We start from the raw sequence: 19,121 nt of genomic DNA, 5'->3' as shown, positions 1-19,121 counted from the left end.
AAAACGAATGTTCGGGTGGATCGAGTTCAGATGTTCTAGAAAGACATTCAAATTCTCCCTACCATGAGGTCAAACAACGAAAGTATCGTCAACGTATCTAAAGAAACAGGCGGGTTTCAAAGGCGCCGACTCCAATGCACACTCCTCGAAGTCTTCCATAAAGAAATTTGCGATCACAGGAGACAACGGACTACCCATCGCAACTCCATCTGTCTGCTCGTAATACTGTACGCCGCCTGTCCGTTGCAGTTTGCCTTGAAAATGGCGGGGTGTTCTCCCGCTGAAATATCGGCGGTCGCTGAAAGTGTTGCCTGGATGAAGTCCCGGAAGTTATTTGAAAGAAACCAGACTGTCGCCGTGTTTTTTTAATTTTCTGTCTATTCTTTTACCTGTCTGCTTCATATGTGTTTTATTAGCATCATCAACCCTTTGTTCTATGTTTTAAGTTCCACGATTTTCCGCCATTTTACCATTTAAGTCACCGATTTTATCGCCTGCTTTTATTATTTATTATCGTCATCTTTTTAAAACAAAATTCTGCAGGCTGAAGAGCGGCGTACTAAGCTGCTGCCAGCCCGCCGCCTTCGGGAGGGAATCGAAACTCAAGAAAGAAAAAAAGGGGGGGGGGGGGAGGAGCAAGATAACTGATGATCGTCGAAGTAGAGAGGATATAAAATGTAGACTGGCAATGGCAAGGAAAGCTTTTCTGAAGAAGTGAAATTTGTTAACATCGAGTATAGATTTAAGTGTCAGGAAGTCGTTTCTGAAAGTATTTGTATGGAGTGTAGCCATGTATGGAAGTGAAACGTGGACGATACATAGTTTAGACAAGAAGAGAATAGAAGCTTTCGAAATGTGGTGCTACAGAAGAATGCTGAAGATTAGAGGGGTAGATCACATAACTAATGAGGAGATATTGAATAGAATTGGAGAGAAGAGAAATTTGTGGCACAACTTGACTAGAAGAAGGGATCGGTTGGTAGGGCATATTTTCTGAGGCATCAAGGGATCACCAATTTATTATTGGAGTGCAGCGTGGAGGGTAAATATCGTAGAGGGAGACCAAGAGATGAGTACAGTAAACAGATTCAGAACGATGTAGGTTGCAGTAGGTACTGTGAGATGAAGAAGCTTGCACAGGATAGAGTAGCATGGAGAGCTACATCAAACCAGTCTTTCGACTAATTTCCTTTACTTCACGTTTACGGTCACAACCTTTTCTCTTTGTCATCAGACTACCGATTTCGGTCTAGAATGACCATCTTAAGATCTGTTTTATAAAAACATGTCCTAATATACTGGAGTCACAGTGGCATCGTCAAATGCTATACACAAAATCAGCGTCGTCAAATGTGTATAAATAATAGTGTACACAAGAGTCATCTTGTCAGCAGCACTACTATTGAAGTCAAGATCTGAAGATCGTCATTATAGACCGAAACCGGTAACCTGATAACAAAAAAAAATTGTGTCCATAGGCGTGAAGTAAAGAAAATTTTTAATGCTATTTGGCATATGCCCAAAGATTTTTGTGGCAGCTTAACTCACCCTTTTCTGTGTCATAGTCGGATTTAACACAGAACAGTCAACGTCATCCTTTCTTCTAGTGTTGTAGCTATTCTTTTCGTTGTTATATTTGAATTGGGATGGGTTATTAATAACAAATTTCATAAGTGCATATATGTATTTCGAGTGAAATGTGAATATCCTGAGTTCCTTAAATAAATCTGTGCAAGGCGACCTTGGGTGGTCCTCAGCTATTATTCTGATTACGCGGTTTTGTCCGATGAATATTTTTTCTCATAATGATGAATTACCCCAAATATGATGCCATCTGAAAGTAGGGAATGAAAATGGGCAAAGTAGCTAATTTACTGACATGTTTATCACCAAAATTTGCAATAACCCCAGTAGCATAAGTAGCTGAACCTTACTGTTTCAGCAGATCATCAATGTGTTCCTTCCAATTCAATTTCTCATCAATGCACACACCCAGAAATTTTGAATATTCTGCCTTAGCAACAGACTTCTGTTCATAGCCTATATTTGTCAATTGTGTTATGGCATTTACTATAGAGAATTGTATAACCTGTGTTTTCTCATAATTTAGTGAGAGTCCATTTGCAGAGAACCTCTTAATAATTTTCTAAAGGACGTTATTTACAATTTTCTCAACTCATTCTTGTTTGTTGGGTGTGATTACTATACTTGCATCATCATCAAAAAGAATTAGCTTTGCATCTTCATGAACACAGAATGGCAAGTCATTAATATATATTAAGAACTGTAAGTGACCCATCGCTGAATGTTGTGGGACATAATTCTTGATACCTCTACAGTTAGAGGACTATCCGTAGTGTTAATTTCAACCTTTTGCATTCTTCCAGGTGAATAAGAATCAAACCATCTGTGCACTGTCCCACTACTACCACAATACTTAAGCTTATCTAGAAGAATTTCATGATTCACCCAGTCAAAAGACTTTGTGAGATCACAAAATATAGCAGTGGGTGATGTTCGGTTATTCAGGGCATTTCGTATTTGATCAGTGAAAGCATGTAGAGCATAACGTCATTGTCATTCTTACGTGGAAATTTCAACTATTTATTCATCATTTGATGACAGGAGAAAATACTGGACAATGAGTTACAGCAAATATATACATTTCTACTCAGATAAACGCAATTTCAAGTTCATAATGGGTTTAAGCCCAGGTTTGAAATAGTGTCAGAAGCTTCTGCAAATACCATATCCCTTCGAATGTTCTTATTGTTTTTAACGTAGATCCTTAATTACTCCTCATATCATTATGAACAGTGAAGTTTTGTCTTAATTTTGTGTGTAAGCAATGAAACTGTTAAGTTCTAAATCAGGCGTTCCCATCCAGGGGGTAATTACCCCCTGAGAGATAAAATATATGCTCATGACAGATAAACATAAAAGGGTTTCGCTGTATTTCGGTAACGAAACTAAATTATTTTTAAAAGACCATTATTATTGTCACTAGTTCATAAAATTATAATACTGATTACGAAAGATATCAGTAGCAACATTCTTTTTTTCCTTCAAATACTAGCCTTAACAGGTGACAATATGTGGTACAGGTTACAACTTGTGAAAGGAATGTATGAAGTATGTCTTCCGTACATAGTTCACCGACTACACACATACACTGTATCATGCATCCACGCCAGTAAAACTGAAACGTATACATCACATATACCGCCTCATGAATCACGGACCTTCACGTTGGCGTGGTGGCATCAATGCCTCAGCTACACAGATATCCGTAACGTAGGTGCAACCACAGCAGAGGGGTATCTGTTGAGATGCCAGACAAACGTGTGGTTCCTGAAGAGGGGCAGCAGTCTTTTCAGTAGTTTTAGGGCTAACAGTCTGGATGGTTGACTGATATATCCTCCTAACATCAACCAAAACCGCCTTGCTATGCTGGTAGTGGGAACGTCTGAAAGCAAGAGGAAACTAAAGCCCTAATTTTTCCCGATGGCACGCAACTCTACTTTATGGTTAAATAAAGACAGTAACCTCTTGGGTAAAATGTTCCGGAGGTAAAATGGTCCCCATTCGAAACACCGGATGGGAACTACTTAGGAGGATGTCAACAGCAGAAACAAAACTGGCGTTCAGCGGATCGGAGCTTAGAATGTTAGATCCCTTATCGGACAAGTAGGTTAGAAAATGGGTAGCTTGAAGTTAGATATTGTGAGAATTAGTGAGGTTCGGGGGCAGGAGGACTTCTGCTCAGGTGAATACGACGTTATAAATACAAAGTCAAATAGGGTTAATGTTGGAATAGGTTTAATAATGAACAAGAAAATGGGAATGCAGGTGAGTTACTATGAAAAGGATAGTGAATGATTATCTTAACCAAGACAGACCCGAAGCCGACACCCACCACAGTAATACAAGTTTATATGCCAAATAGCTACGCAGATGATGGAGAGATTGAAGAAATGTTTGATGAGATAAAAGAAATTATTCAGATAGTTAACAGAGACAAAAATTTGTGATAGGAGACTGGAATTCGATAGTAGGAAGAAGTAAAGAACGAACGAAGGAGAAACTCATGGGGCAGAATTTCAAAAAACACAGGGCATAATTTAATCACTTGGTTTAACAATCGTGAAAGAAGGTTGTGCACGTGGAAGACACCTGTAGACAAGGCAATGTTTCAGACAGATTATAAATGGTAAGACAGAGACTTCGGAACCAGATTTGAAGTTGTAATACATTAACAGTAGAAGATGTAGAGTGACCACAATTTAATGGTTAGAACTGCAGGTTAAAACTGAAGAACTTGCAACAAAGTAAGAAATTAAGGAGAAGGGATCTGGATAAAGTGAAAAAACGAAAGGTTGTCGTGAGTTTCAGTGGGCCATTAGGCAACATATGACTAGAACACGGGAAAGGAATACAGTAGAATAGGAATGGGTAGCTTTCAGAGAGGAAATAGTGAAGACAGCAGAGGATCGCACAGGTAAAAAGACATGACCTAGTAGAAATCCTTGGATAACACTTGAGATGTTGCGTTTACCTGATGAAACGAGAAGATATAAAAACGCAACAAAGGAAGCAGGCGAAAGAGAATACTAACGTCTAAAAAATTAGATTGACAGTAAGTGCAAAATGGCTATGTAGGAATAGCTAGAGGAGAAATGTAAGGATTTAGAAGCATATTTCAATAGGGGAGAGACCTCTACCGCCTACAGGAAAATTAAAGAGGCGTTTGAGGAAAAGAGAAGTAGATGCATGAATATCAATACCACAGACTGAAAACCGGTACTAAGCAAAGAAGAGAAAGTTGATAGGTGGAAGGAGTATACAGAGAATCTATACGAGGGAGATAAAATTGAAGACAGTATCATAGAAAGAGAAGGGGACATAGATGATGAGATGGTAGAGATGATACCGAGAGCAGTCTTTGACAGAGCACTGAAAGACCTAAATCGAAACAAGGCCTCCGGGGTACTCAACATTCCGTCAGAACTACTGACAGTCTTCGGAGAGCCAGCCATGACAAAACTATCCCGCCTGTTGTGCAATATATACAAGGTGACTCTAACTATTACAACTTAGAATAACTCCGAAAGTATAATAGGAGCTGAAAAGTTTGTGGGACAAATGTTGCATCGGGCAACGGGGGCCATAATATGACGTTGGTTTTTTGTTGCTAGGTGGGTTAGATATGAATGTCAACTTTGTTTTTTTAAATGGGATGCTATAGTTTGGTACTTATTTTCTATCGAGACAAAATCAATGACGTGTAACAGTAACGCCTTTGAAGGTCAACGAAGGTCACAAAGGTGGCATGAACGTCCATTTACAGATTGTGTTCGAAGTGATAACCATTGGTATGAATGCAGTGCAGCGATCTTCTTATCATTTATTGAGTGATATTCCTTATCACTTCGGCACTTATCGAAGCGCATGCTCTGACAATTCTCTCTCGTATATTGTGAAAATAGTACATATCCGCCGAATATGGGGTATCCATCTAACGTGCCATTGACCTGTAAACAACATTCGACGGTTTCGCAATACAACACTAATAGGAACGGTAAGACTAGTATTGTCGAATCAAGTGAATGTGAATGATGTACTCCTTCGAAGAACAAGTCGATATGCTTCTCATTTACCGAGAATGCCAACGAAATTCAGTGAGAGCTAGAGACTTCTACGCTGAAAGATATCCTCAACGTACTCACCCTACACGTCTTAATTTAAATATGTGTATGATAAATTGAGACAACTGGATCTTTAACGCATCAGAAATATGTCTGGCAAAGGAAAGTTACTAACGAGGAAACGGAAATTGGTACTCTTGCCACTGTGGTTCGAAATCCTTTTGTCAGTTAGCGTCAAATCGCGGGGGAATCTGGCATAAAAGAGAGTAGTGTTGCTCGTGTTCTGCATTGCCATAAATATCATCCTTACCATATTAGTCTCCATCAAGAATTAACGGGTACGGATTGTATGCGTCACGTTGAATTCTGCCGATGGGCTCAACTTCAGATTCAGAGGGACGACATATTTATTAATTTTATTTTATTTACTGATTAGGCTACATTCGCGAATCATGGAAATGTTAATTTTGCGTAACATGCATTGTTGGACAACTGAAAAAGCATGTTTGCTGCGGAAAGCTGCACACCAAAAACAGTGGTAGGTGGATGTATGGTGTGGGATTTTTGAGGGCAGAATTATAGGCCCCTATTTCGTCGAAGGAAATCTTAATGGTAGGAAGTACACCACATTACGGCAACATTTGGTCTATTATTGGAAGAAATACCTTTAGGAACAAGGAACAGAATGTATCAACACGATGGGTGTCCGGCACAGTTTTCGCGCCGACCCGAGTGGCCGAGCGGCTCTAGGCGCTTCAGTCTGGAACCGCGCGACCGCTACGGACGCAGGTTCGAATCCTGCCTCGGGCATGGTTGTGTGTGATGTCCTTAGGTTAGTTAGGTTTAGGGGTAGCGTCTTTGATTCATAATCAAAACGTCTTCGGTCCCGGGTTCGATCCCCGCCACTGCCTAAATTTTGATAAATAATCAGCACTGGCGCCCGAAGACTTCCGGCATAAGAAGTCAGCCTCATTCTGCCAACGGCCTTGTCAAAGAGGGCGGAGGAGCAGATAGAGGTTCAGGGCCACTCTCTTGTCCTAGGGGTGGGAAATTGCCCCTAAAGGCGGAAGAACCAGCAATGATCAACGACATGAGGATGCAGAAGGCAATGGAAACCACTGCATTAAAGACAGGTAACGTGTATCCACAGGACATGTGGCCTGTAATTGAAGAAGTGTCTTGATGATCTCTCCATTGGCAAAAGATTCCGGAATAGTCCCCCATTCGGATCTCCGGGACGGGACTGCCAAGGGGGAGGTTACCATGAGAAAAAGACTGAATAATCAACGAAAGGATAACGTTCTACGAGTCGGGGCGTGGAATGTCAGAAGTTTGAACGTGGTAGGGAAACTAAAAAATCTGAAAAGGGAAATGCAAAGGCTCAATCTAGATATAGTAGGGGTCAGTGAAGTGAAGTGGAAGGAAGACAAGGATTTCTGGTCAGATGAGTATCGACTAATATCAACAGCAGCAGAAAATGGTATACAAGGTGTAGGATTCGTTATGAATAGGAAGGTAGGGCTGAGGGTGTGTTACTGTGAACAGTTCAGTGACCGGGTTGTTTTAATCAGAATCGACAGCAGACCAACACCGACAACGATCGTTCAGGTATACATGCCGACGTCGCAAGCTGAAGATGAACAGATAGAGAAAGTGTATGAGGATATTGAAAGGGTAATGCAGTATGTAAAGGGGGACGAAAATGTAATAGTCATGGGCGACTGGAATGCAGTTGTAGGGGAAAGAGCAGAAGAAAAGGTTACAGGATAATATGGGCTTGGGACGAGGAATGAAAGAGGAGAAAGACTAATTGAGTTCTGTAACAATTTCAGCTAGTAATAGCGAATACCCTGTTCAAGAATCTCAAGAGGAGGAGGTATACTTGGAAAAGGCCGGGAGATACGGGAAGATTTCAATTAGATTACATCATGGTCAGACAGAGATTCCGAAATCAGATACTGGATTGTAAAGCGTACCCAGGAGCAGATATAGACTCAGATCACAATATAGTAGTGATGAAGAGTAGGCTGAAGTTCAAGACATTAGTCAGGAAGAATCAATACGCAAAGAAGTGGGATACTGAAGTACTAAGGAATGACGAGATACGTTTGAAGTTCTCTAACGCTATAGATACAGCAATAAGGAATAGCGCAGTAGGCAGTACAGTTGAAGAGGAATGGACATCTCTAAAAAGGGCCATCACAGAAGTTGGGAAGGAAAACATAGTTACAAAGAAGGTAGCTGCGAAGAAACCATGGGTAACAGAAGAAATACTTCAGTTGATTGATGAAAGGAGGAAGTACAAACATGTTCCGGGAAAATCAGGAATACAGAAATACAAGTCGCTGAGGAATGAAATAAATAGGAAGTGCAGGGAAGCTAAGACGAAATGGCCGCAGGAAAAATGTGAAGACATCGAAAAAGATATGATTGTCGGAAGGACAGACTCAGCATACAGGAAAGTCAAAACAACCTTTGGTCACATTAAAAGCAGCGGTGGTAATAACATTAAGAGTGCAGAGTGCAACGGGAATCCCACTGTTAAATGCAGAGGAGAGGGCAGATAGGTGGAAAGAATACATTGAAAGCCTCTATGAGGGTGAAGATTTGTCTGATGTGATAGAAGAAGAAACAGGAGTCGATTTAGAAGAGATAGGGGATCCAGTATTAGAATCGGAATTTCAAAGAGCTTTGGAGGACTTACGGTCAAATAAGGCAGAAGGGATAGATAACATTCCATCAGAATTTCTAAAATCGTTGGGGGAAGTGGCAACAAAACGACTATTCACGTTGGTGTGTAGAATATATGAGTCTGGCGACATACCATCTGACTTTCGGAAAAGCATCATCCACACAATTCCAAAGACGGCAAGAGCTGACAAGTGCGAGAATTATCGCACAATCAGCTTAACAGCTCATGCATCGAAGCTGCTTACAAGAATAATATACAGAAGAATGGAAAAGAAAATTGGGAATGCGCTAGGTGACGATCAGTTTGGCTTTAGGAAAAGTAAAGGGACGAGAGAGGCAATCCTGACGTTACGGCTAATAATGGAAGCAAGGCTAAAGAAAAATCAAGACACTTTCATAGGATTTGTCGACCTGGTAAAAGCGTTCGACAATATAAAATGGTGCAAGCTGTTCGAGATTCTGAAAAAAGTAGGGGTAAGCTATAGGGAGAGACGTGTCATATACAATATGTACAACAACCAAGAGGGAATAATAAGAGTGGACGATCAAGAACGAAGTGCTCGTATTAAGAAGGGTGTAAGACAAGGCTGTAGCCTTTCGCCCCTACTCTTCAATCTGTACATCGAGGAAACAATGATGGAAATAAAAGAAAGGTTCAGGAGTGGAATTAAAATACAAGGTGAAAGGATATCAATGATACGATTCGCTGACGACATTGCTATCCTGGGTGAAAGTGAAGAAGAATTAAATGATCTGCTGAACGGAATGAACAGTCTAATGAGTACACAGTATGGTTTGAGAGTAAATTGGAGAAAGACGAAGGTAATGAGGAGTAGTAGAAATGAGAACAGCGAGAAACTTAACATCAGGATTGATGGTCACGAAGTTAATGAAGTTAAGGCATTCTGCTACCTAGGCAGTAAAATAACCAATGACGGACGGAGCAAGGAGGACATCAAAAGCAGACTCGCTATGGCAAAAAAGGCGTTTCTGGCCAAGAGAATTCTACTAATATCAAATACCGGCCTTAACTGGAGGAAGAAATTTCTGAGGATGTACGTCTGGAGTACAGCATTGTATGTTAGTGAAACATGGTCTGTGGGAAAACCGGAACAGAAGAGAATCGAAGCATTTGAGATGTGGTGCCATAGACGAATGCTGAAAATTAGGTGGACTGATAAGGTAAGGAATGAGGAGGTTCTACGCAGAATCGGAGAGGAAAGGAATATGTGGAAAACACTGATAAGGAGAAGGGACAGGATGATAGGACATCTGCTAAGACATGAGGGAATGACTTCCATGATACTAGAGGGAGCTGTAGAGGGCAAAAACTGTAGAGGAAGACAGAGATTGGAATACGTCAAGCAAATAATTGAGGACGTAGGTTGCAAGTGCTACTCTGAGATGAAGAGGCTAGCACAGGAAAGGAATTCGTGGCGGGCCGCATCAAACCAGTCAGTAGACTGATGACCAAAAAAAAAAGTTCTAAGTTCTAGGGGACTGATGACCTCAGAAGTTAAGTCCCATAGAGCTCAGAGCCATTTGAACCATTTTGAACAGTTTTCGCTGATGGCTGAAAATGAGTTGCAGAGACAATTCCCAAATCGTTTTATTGGACGCGGAGGAGATGCGTCGTGGCCGGCTTGTTAGACAGACTTGACGCCTCTGGATTTTTTATTGTGGGGATTCGTAAAAGAAATTGTTTACAAAGACGTTCCAACTACACCTGAAGGTATGTGAGAGAGAATTGTCAACCCAAGTGCCGATGTGATAAGGAATACCACTCAGTCCATGATAAGAAGATTGCAGCACTGCATTGATACCAATGGTCATCACTTCGAACACCTTCTGTAAATGGACGTTCATGCCACCTTTGGACCTTCGTTGACCTTCAAAGATCTTGCTGTTACACATCACTGGATTCGTCTCGATAGCAACCGCTGTCAGAAAATAAGTACCAAACTGTAGCATCCCATTTAAAAAGACAAAGTTGACCTTCGTATCTCTGACGCGACCCCACCTAGCAACAAAAAATCAATGTCATATTATGGCCCCCGTTGTCCCATGCAACTTTTGTCCCACAAACTTTTCAGCTCCTATCATACTTTCGGAGTTATTCTTGGTGGAAATAACTAGAGAGTCACCCTGTATAACACAGGCGAAATAACCTCAGCCCTCAAGAAGAGTGTAACAATTACATTTCCGAAGTAACAGGTGCTGACAGGTGTGAAAATTACCGAATGTGAAAATTGCCGAACTATCAATTTAATAAGTCACAGCTGCAAAATTCTAGCATGAATTTTTTACGTAAAAATGGGAAAACTGCTAGAAGCTGACTCAAGGAAAGAACAATTTGGAATCCGGAGAAATATAGGGACACTCGAGGCAATACTTACCCTATGATTTATCTTAGAACATAGGTTAAGGGAAGGCAAACTTACGTTTATAGCATTTGTAGAGTTAGAGAAACCTTTTAACGATGTTGATTGGAATACCCTCTCTGGAACTGCGAGAGTAGCAGGGCCAGTATACAGGGAGCGAATTTTTATTGTTGTAAAATAACTAGACGGCAGTTAAAAGCCAGGAGACAGGGTTGCAGCCTATCCCCGACGTTATTCAGTCTGCACACTGAGCAAACAGTGAAGGAAACCAAAGAGGAGCAGTTGAACGGAATGGATAGCATCTTGTAACAAAGATGTAAGTTGATCATCAACAAAAGCAAAACAGACAATGTAGTATAGTCGAATTAGATCAGGTGACGCTGAGGGAATGAGATTAGCAAACGAGGCACTAAACGTATTAGACGAGTTTTGCTGTTTGGATAGCAAAATAACTGATAATGGGCGAAGTGAAGATTATGTAAAATGTAGACTGGTAATGGCAAGAATAGCATTTCTGAGAGGAGAAATTTAACATCGAATATAGATTTGAGTGTTAGAAAGTGTTTTCTGAAGGTATTTGTGTGGAGAAAGCCATGTGTGGAAGTGAAGTATGGACGATAAATAGTTTAGACAAGAGGAGGCTTTTGAAATGTGGTGTTACAGAAGAACGCTGAAGATTAGATGGGCAGATCGCGTAACTAATGAGGACGTACTGAATAGAACTAGGGAGAAATTTTTGGCATAATTTAACTAAAATGAGACTCAGTTGATAGGACACATTCTCAGACATCAAGGGATCATCTTTTTAGTATTGGAGTGAAGTGTGGGGTGTAAGAATCGTAGAGGGAGACCAAGATATGAATACAGTAATCAGATTCAGAAAGATGTAGATCGCAGTAATTTATTCGGAGATGACATGCCTTTCAGAGGATAGAGTAGCATGCAGAGCTGCATCAAACCTGTCCTCAGGTTGAAGACCACAACAACATATACATTTCTACACAGACACACAGAATCTTAAGTTCATAATCTACACTAATATTGAAAAATCGGAAGTAACTCTGTCTGATGCTCTTTCGTGACTAAATTGCTAAACCGATTTCTATGAATTTTGGTACGTAGATATTCTGAACCCTGAGGAAAACATGGACTGCTTTATAAAGTAAATAAAAAAATTGTCTCTTAAGATGGTGAAGTAGGGAATGGAACATCCTTTTCTTTTACATCAGTGAACATAAACCATGTTAATATTATTGTTAAATTTGTTTAGCCGCCACATTTGGAAGATCGATTTTGAACGTTAACGACTTGTTTGGGGTCACAACTAGGTATTTTGGGGAGTCTGATATTGAAATGTGATGTTAGGTTTGTAACTCGCATATTTATTCTGTAGAGGGCTGACTCGGACGACATTACGTTCGAAGTCTTCATCCGTCGCCTTTCAGCTCCGCTAAAGCTTTGGTTCTAAACGATCAAAGCAATATCATCAGCGTAAATAAATTTCCTGTACTTCGGTCCTGGAGTGTCCTATTAATTACAAATCAAAACGGTTTTGGATTAAAACAGAACTTTTTCGGGATACCATCATTTATATTGTCAAATCTACTTTTAGAGTATTTTTAGAACACCTAGAGGTATCTACTGTTTAGCATATTGCCAGTTGCAGAGGGTATTTTGCGCCGTGGATAGAGAGTGAAACATCCCCTTCAAAAATGTATAAATGGCAGTGCTCGAAAACCTCAGCGTTATTTGATTTTCAAACAGCTGAGCAAAACTGAACGTACTCAGACATTTCTCTCTTTACTTACTCTGATCAACAGTAAACTGACACACAACATTTATTATTATTATTATTATTATTTTAGCGCAACGCAATCTGACTTTCAGTATTCCCCATGAAAGAATGTCCCTGACTAACAATAACCTATACCTTTCACGAATCACTTACCTCACAAAAATCTTTGTTACTCGAACTACTGCAATACAGCGAGCGCCAATACTGCCAGCAAAATAAAAGATTCTAACTACTGAAGGCACTAACTACTGATAGGCATAGTTAGCAAATGAAGGATTTTGATGGAGAACATACAATGTATTTACCTTAGTAGTGTTCAGATCAGTTTATGACATCCAGTCTTACAAATTTCCTTTTTCTGACGGACACACGTCCAGAGATCGTCTGCTCTCAAAACTCTGTCATCCCTCTCACCACATCCACCGCTGCTGGCGGCTCACCTCCAACTGAGCAACGCTACGCGCTGTTCATATCCAGCTGCCCAAAACTACAATAGAGAATATTCCAACAATACAAACCTGCCACAGACTGCACACAGCACAGTCAGTGATTTTCATACAGAGCGCTACGTGGCGTTACCAACATAAAAACCTAAACAGCCTAGTTACAAGAGTGATGAATGTAAGCAGAGTTCTGTCACACCAGATAGTACTATAAGCCGCAGTTAGTTCTAAGAAGAGTCGCATTTTTTATATTGTGCTTCCGAAAACCGTTTTTGTCATAAGAGCGATTCAAATGACTTGTCTCATTTTTCTACTGCCATGGTAGTTAATGCTTATGGTAATTTTCGCGCAAGCATGACAATTTTAGAATAGGGTATTTGATTGTCTTCTGGAATAAATGGTTAATTATGTAATTTTATGCTCATAATATGATTTTTACTCATTAATTTCGGAATTTTGAAAAATGGAAATGAAATTTAAATAATTTTAAAGCCCGCCAAAAGGCTCCATTTCAGTCATGTGATGCCTGTGACGTCACTGACCAGCACGTTGCTCCTACTGTCGTAAGGCTCAATCACAGTGATATCTTGTTTTGGAATTAACGTTTCGGGAAGTTGGTTACAAATGGTGTGTGCCACATCGTACAAATAAATCTATAAACAGTTCTGCAAAATTGCTTTGAGTGTTCCAAAGAAAGAGAAGACACGTAAAACATGCTTTTAACTCGCTCATAGAAATCCAACTGAGGTAATGGTCACTACGTGTGCTTATTTCTATGAGGATTATTTTGATGTAAGTAGACACTCCGCATGATCACGTTGTCGCTTGTACCGTTATAAGTAATGGATTCTTCGCATAATCGAACCTCACTGGGAACAAGTTTTTTTTTTTTTCCTGTTCTCTTCGCATACTGCTACTGTCTTCTTAAATTTATTTTATGATAGTACAATTATGTAACAGCTTTTAATGATATATCATACGTATTGCATTTTAATATCTATTTTCATTGATTAACTTCATTTTACGTCTGATCAATTTGTGATGAATCACAAGAATGTTGTTAAGAAGCTGTATTTCATGCTCTTATTCTGAATAATCTAAGAAATCAATTAAGAGTTCCCGACCGCATTATTCTTCGTAAACAAATCGTTGAAGACTGTTGCCACTTCCAACTGTCTCCACTGACTCTGTTGTAAAGCTGCATGATTTTGACATAGAGAAAAATTCAAAATTTCTTGGAACCTACAAGGAAGTGTAATAAGACCGGGACATGTCGATAAAATGAAAATTGGTTCTGCTTAAGAAGTATTTCAGCAGCAATTAAATATGCAGTAGAACAACATATACTTTAAGGGTCTGTTGCGTCAATTGCATATTTTATATACATAATTTTACGGTGATTTAATTGATGACCTTCAGAAAAAGAACACTGTGTAAAGCTGTTGCAGGCAACAAGTGTTATTATCCTGTCTGAAAATTTGAAAATTGAGAAAAGAGGTACCGAGGAAACAGTAGTAATTTTGACAACAAGAATAAGAATAAAAATTGGCTTCTGAATGGAAGAAGTTTTCACTGTGTTTTCTTGTGCAGGCATTCAAAAGTTGCACTGGAAAACTTTTTTGGCATGGTCCGAACAAGTAATCCAGTTCCAGATTTCCTCAATTTTATGAAAATTTTGTGACATATTACTGTGTCACAGTACTTCTGTCCCAGTCACCATACAATGCGGTTATCACGTTTCGTATTTCAGAAACATAAAAATCTAGGTTGTTTTAGAAAGACGAAGAGACCGTAAACGCACCAACCTTTGGAAGGTTTCCACTGTCAGCCTTGACAAAATTACTTTCCATTGTGATCCAAAAGTTTCAACACTAAAGTTAAATCACTAAACAAGTAAACAGTTTCCAGAAAAAGTGCGGAAAAGCAATAGTAACTTCAGCTAACACTCCTGTAACACACGTATAGCTGCTTCTTACTCCTAGCCTGTGACGTCACCAGAGCTGCAGCCAAAGACAGAGCGTTTTCCACCACATGACCAAAGCCTGAAATTTAATGATTTTTAAGCTTTAATTACAGAAAAATGATAGATGTTTTGTCAGAATATTGACCGAAAATGCTATTTGAATGTTAAAATCATTTAGAATAACGACAATCTGAACCATATCTTTAACATAGGAAAATAGGCTATTGTAAACAGTATACTCATATGATCAGTTAAGCAAACGCTTCTGTCACCTGGTGTGATCTGCAGTGACTTCATCATAAAAACATGTGGCAAGAGCGTATTTTCATCAGTTGCTTGTTGAAATTTCCTCTCAAAAATATGGATTTTATTCTAAACATCGTTACACAACATATAGCTTTAGCAAAACCATTTGTACCTGGAATTTCCTTGATTGTGGTATGACAGCGACTTCATCGCAGGTATCCATATCCCAAAAGTTAGCTATTTAGAAATTATCTTATTTATTATCGGCGTCTTTTGGGCAACCATTACTACAACGGTGTCTTTACCTACCAGCCACCTTATGGTGTGCGGCTTGGGGCAGTTTGTGTACCACTGTTTTTTCCTCTTTTCCTCTTTCAGTCGCTAATGACACACGGATAGAATAATCGTTGGTAAGTTTCCGTGTAAGCCTGACTCACTCTGATTTCTCCTTCACGATCATATCGCGACATATACATGGGCGGGAACAATATACTGATTGACTCGTCTAGGAGAGTACGTTCACGGAATTTTGACAGTAAACCACACTGTGATGCCGAACGCCTCTCTTGCAGCGTCTGCCACTGCAGTTGGATTAGCGTTTCCGTAGGCTTTCGTGCCTACTAAACGAACCTGTGACGAAACGTGCTGCTCTTCTTTAGAGCTTCTCTGTTTCCCCTATCAGTCTTTCACTGTCCAGTCACAGTAATGCGACCACCTATCAGAGGGCTGAATAACCACCTTTTGCTGCATGGACCGCTGCGAGACGTGAAGGAAGAGTAAATGAGATTCTAGAAGGTACCGACAGGGATATGGCGCTATATCGAGTCCATTACCGTCGCCAGCTGCGCTAGGTGTCTTGGCCAACTACGCTATCGAGATGGTCTCACAGATTCTCGGCTAGGTTTAAATTCGGTGAGTCTGTGGACAGGGAAGTACGGTAAATCCTGGTGCTCTTCGAACCACGCACGTGCAATGCGTGGCTGGACCGTATGTATGGTAAGTGTTCCAGACAGACGAGCAGTATTCAAATATTGGTTCAAAAAGTGGTTTGTAAGCTACCTCCTTCGAGGTTGAACAATACTTCTTGAGGATTCTTCCAGTGAGTCTGTCTCACACCTGCATTGCCTGAGATTACTTGGTCTTTTCACTTTAAATCGCTCCGTGCATATACTCTCACATATTTAATGGTTGTCACTGCTTCCAGCGATAGTTCTTCAATCGTGTAGTCACATAATTATAGCTCTTTCTGCATGTTTATCCATAATACGTTATACTTACACTAATGACCATTAAAATTGCTACACCAAGAAGAAATGCAGATGATAAACGAGTATTCATTGGATGAATATATTACACTAGAACTGACAGTGATTAGATTTTCACGCGATTTGGATGCATAGATCCTGAGAAATCAGTACCCAGAACAACCACCTCTGGCCGTAATAACGGCCTTGATACGCCTGGGCACTGAGTCAAATAGAGCTTGGATGGTGTGTACAAGTACAGCTGCCCATGCAGCTTCAACACGATACCACAGTTCATCAAGATTAGTGACTGGCGTATGGTGACGAGCCGGTTGCTCGGCCACCATTGAGCAGACGTTTTCAATTGGTGAGAGATCTGGAGAATGTGCTGGCCAGGGCAGCAGTCGAACATTTTCTGTATCCAGAAAGGCCCGTACAGTACCTGCAGTATGCGGTCGTGCATTGTCCTGCTGAAATGTAGTGTTTCGCAGGGATCGAATGGAGGGTAGAGCCACGGGTCGTAACACATCTGAAATGTAACGTCCACTGTTCAAAGTGCCGTCAATGCGAACAAGAGGTGACGGAGACGTGTAAACAGTGGCACCCCATACCATCACGCCAGGTGATATGCCAGTATGGCGATGACGAATACACGCTTCCAATGTGCGTTCACCGCGATGTCGCCAAAAACGGATGCGACCATCATGATGCTATAAACAGAACTTGGATTCATCCGAAAAAATGACGTTTTGCCATTCGTGCACCCAGGTTCGTCTTTGAGTACACCATCGCAGGCGCTCCTGTCTGTGATGCAGCGTCAAGGGTAATCACAGCCATGGTCTCCGAGCTGATAGTCCATGCTGCTGCAAACGTCGTCTATCTGTTCGTGCAGATGGTTGTTGTCTTGCAAAAGTCCCCATCTGTTGACTCACGGATCGAGACGTGGCTGCACGATCCGTTACAGCCATGCGGATTAGATGCCTGTCATCTCGACTGCTAGTAAAACGAGGCCGTTGGGATCCAGCACGGCGTTCCGTATTACCCTTCTGAATCCACAGATTCCATATTCTGCCAATAGTCATTGGATCTCGACCAACGGCAGCAGCAGTGTCGCGATATGATAAACCGCAGTCGCGATAGGCTACAATCCGACCTTTATCAAAGTCGGAAACGTGATGGTACGCATTTCTCATCCTTACACGAGGCATCACAACAACGTTTCACCAGGCAATGCCGGTTGTAATGTTGTTGCTTTAATTTGAGGTGTAAGCGGTGCTGCTATTCAATAAAACCGGGTTAAAAGCTGTGAGCTGTCTGGGGAAGTTAACCTTGCATTACTGAGCAACTGTGTCACCAGGTATCCAGTCTAGCTTACCAAATTCCCAACCAGACTAACATTAATTATAACCTTTAATCGTCATACGACAACCGGTGATATATATGTATATATATAAAAGAGAATTTAAATAAAAAGAAAGAAATCAGTTTATATTTGGAAAATTATTTTAACATTGATCATTGAAATTTGAGCATATTAAACTTGATTCATAACTAAACTGGTGCCTTATTTAGGATTGTGAAAATGTGAGTTTGTAATGTTACGGAACACATCAAATAGGGAGCCAAGATTGGGAGACTACATACAACACTGCATTCATAAAATAACACACGAAGAACGTCGAAACATATGCAAGAGGAAATTAACCACAACCAACCGATTCAATTTTCACCCAAAGAAGTTACGTTCGTAGCCCAATCCTGTGCGCCATGAAATTACCACACACTGGTATACTAAATTCATACTAACTCTCTGTGAAATCTTCCCGGAAAGAATAGCTGAGGGCTACTTTGATGCTTACACCACATGCTTCACGTGGTCAACTTGGTTTACACAAAGAGTGTAACTCCACAATAATTTTGATAATTAAAATAAATTAGATCGAAAAGGAATTTACAAAAGAAAAACCTCGAACTGGTTACTATCGTCTTACTATTAATCTGATGGGTCAAACAATTGTATAAGCACGTGGTACTGGTCTCACAAAGTACACCCCACGTGGGTTGAACATAAAGAAAAGGTGCTATATTGAAAAATATTGTCAAGACGAGACGTTATTTTTGTGGCGGTGTTCGTAGCGACAAACAATTCGCTGTAGAAACGGCTTACGAAGTCACCGCCACACTTTTAATAGCGGGCCGACCGGTCCGCTGGAACAGTGAACAGAAAGATGAAAACCCAAACACTCTGATTAAATAAAAGTCGGTACTTATCTTTATTAACGAAGATACAGCAACACAGTAGTGAACTCCGTGTCTACAGAAATCTGTCTAGTTCGGGTCGGAGCGGCTAGGTCAGCGTCGGCTGACGACAAACAACAACTCTGCTGCGATGAACACACAACTGACTAGCAAGTACACAATTCGGTGGCGAGTATACAACTGAGCGGCGAATACAGAACTGTCCTAGCGCTCGCGACTCCAGCGCTTAAGAACCCAGAAGCCAGCGGTGGCGCGCGCAGACTTGCGGCGATTTCCTGTCTCGCTGGCGCTGCTTATGCGGACGGCGTCCGGACTTTGATGCTGCCAACCTTTTGGCAGCAGGCTCGGGTGGCATTACTGGCTAGGATATAACAGTTATAATCTCACGCACATTCACATTGAAGATTGATGATGCTAGTTAGAGTTACTGATCAACACGTGGTTCCACTTTACT

This window comes from Schistocerca serialis, chromosome 8 (genome assembly GCF_023864345.2).
Source record: "Schistocerca serialis cubense isolate TAMUIC-IGC-003099 chromosome 8, iqSchSeri2.2, whole genome shotgun sequence".
Lineage (NCBI taxonomy): Eukaryota > Metazoa > Arthropoda > Insecta > Orthoptera > Acrididae > Schistocerca > Schistocerca serialis.
The sequence above is the reverse complement of the archived record's forward strand: the minus strand, read 5'-3'. Positions refer to the sequence as shown.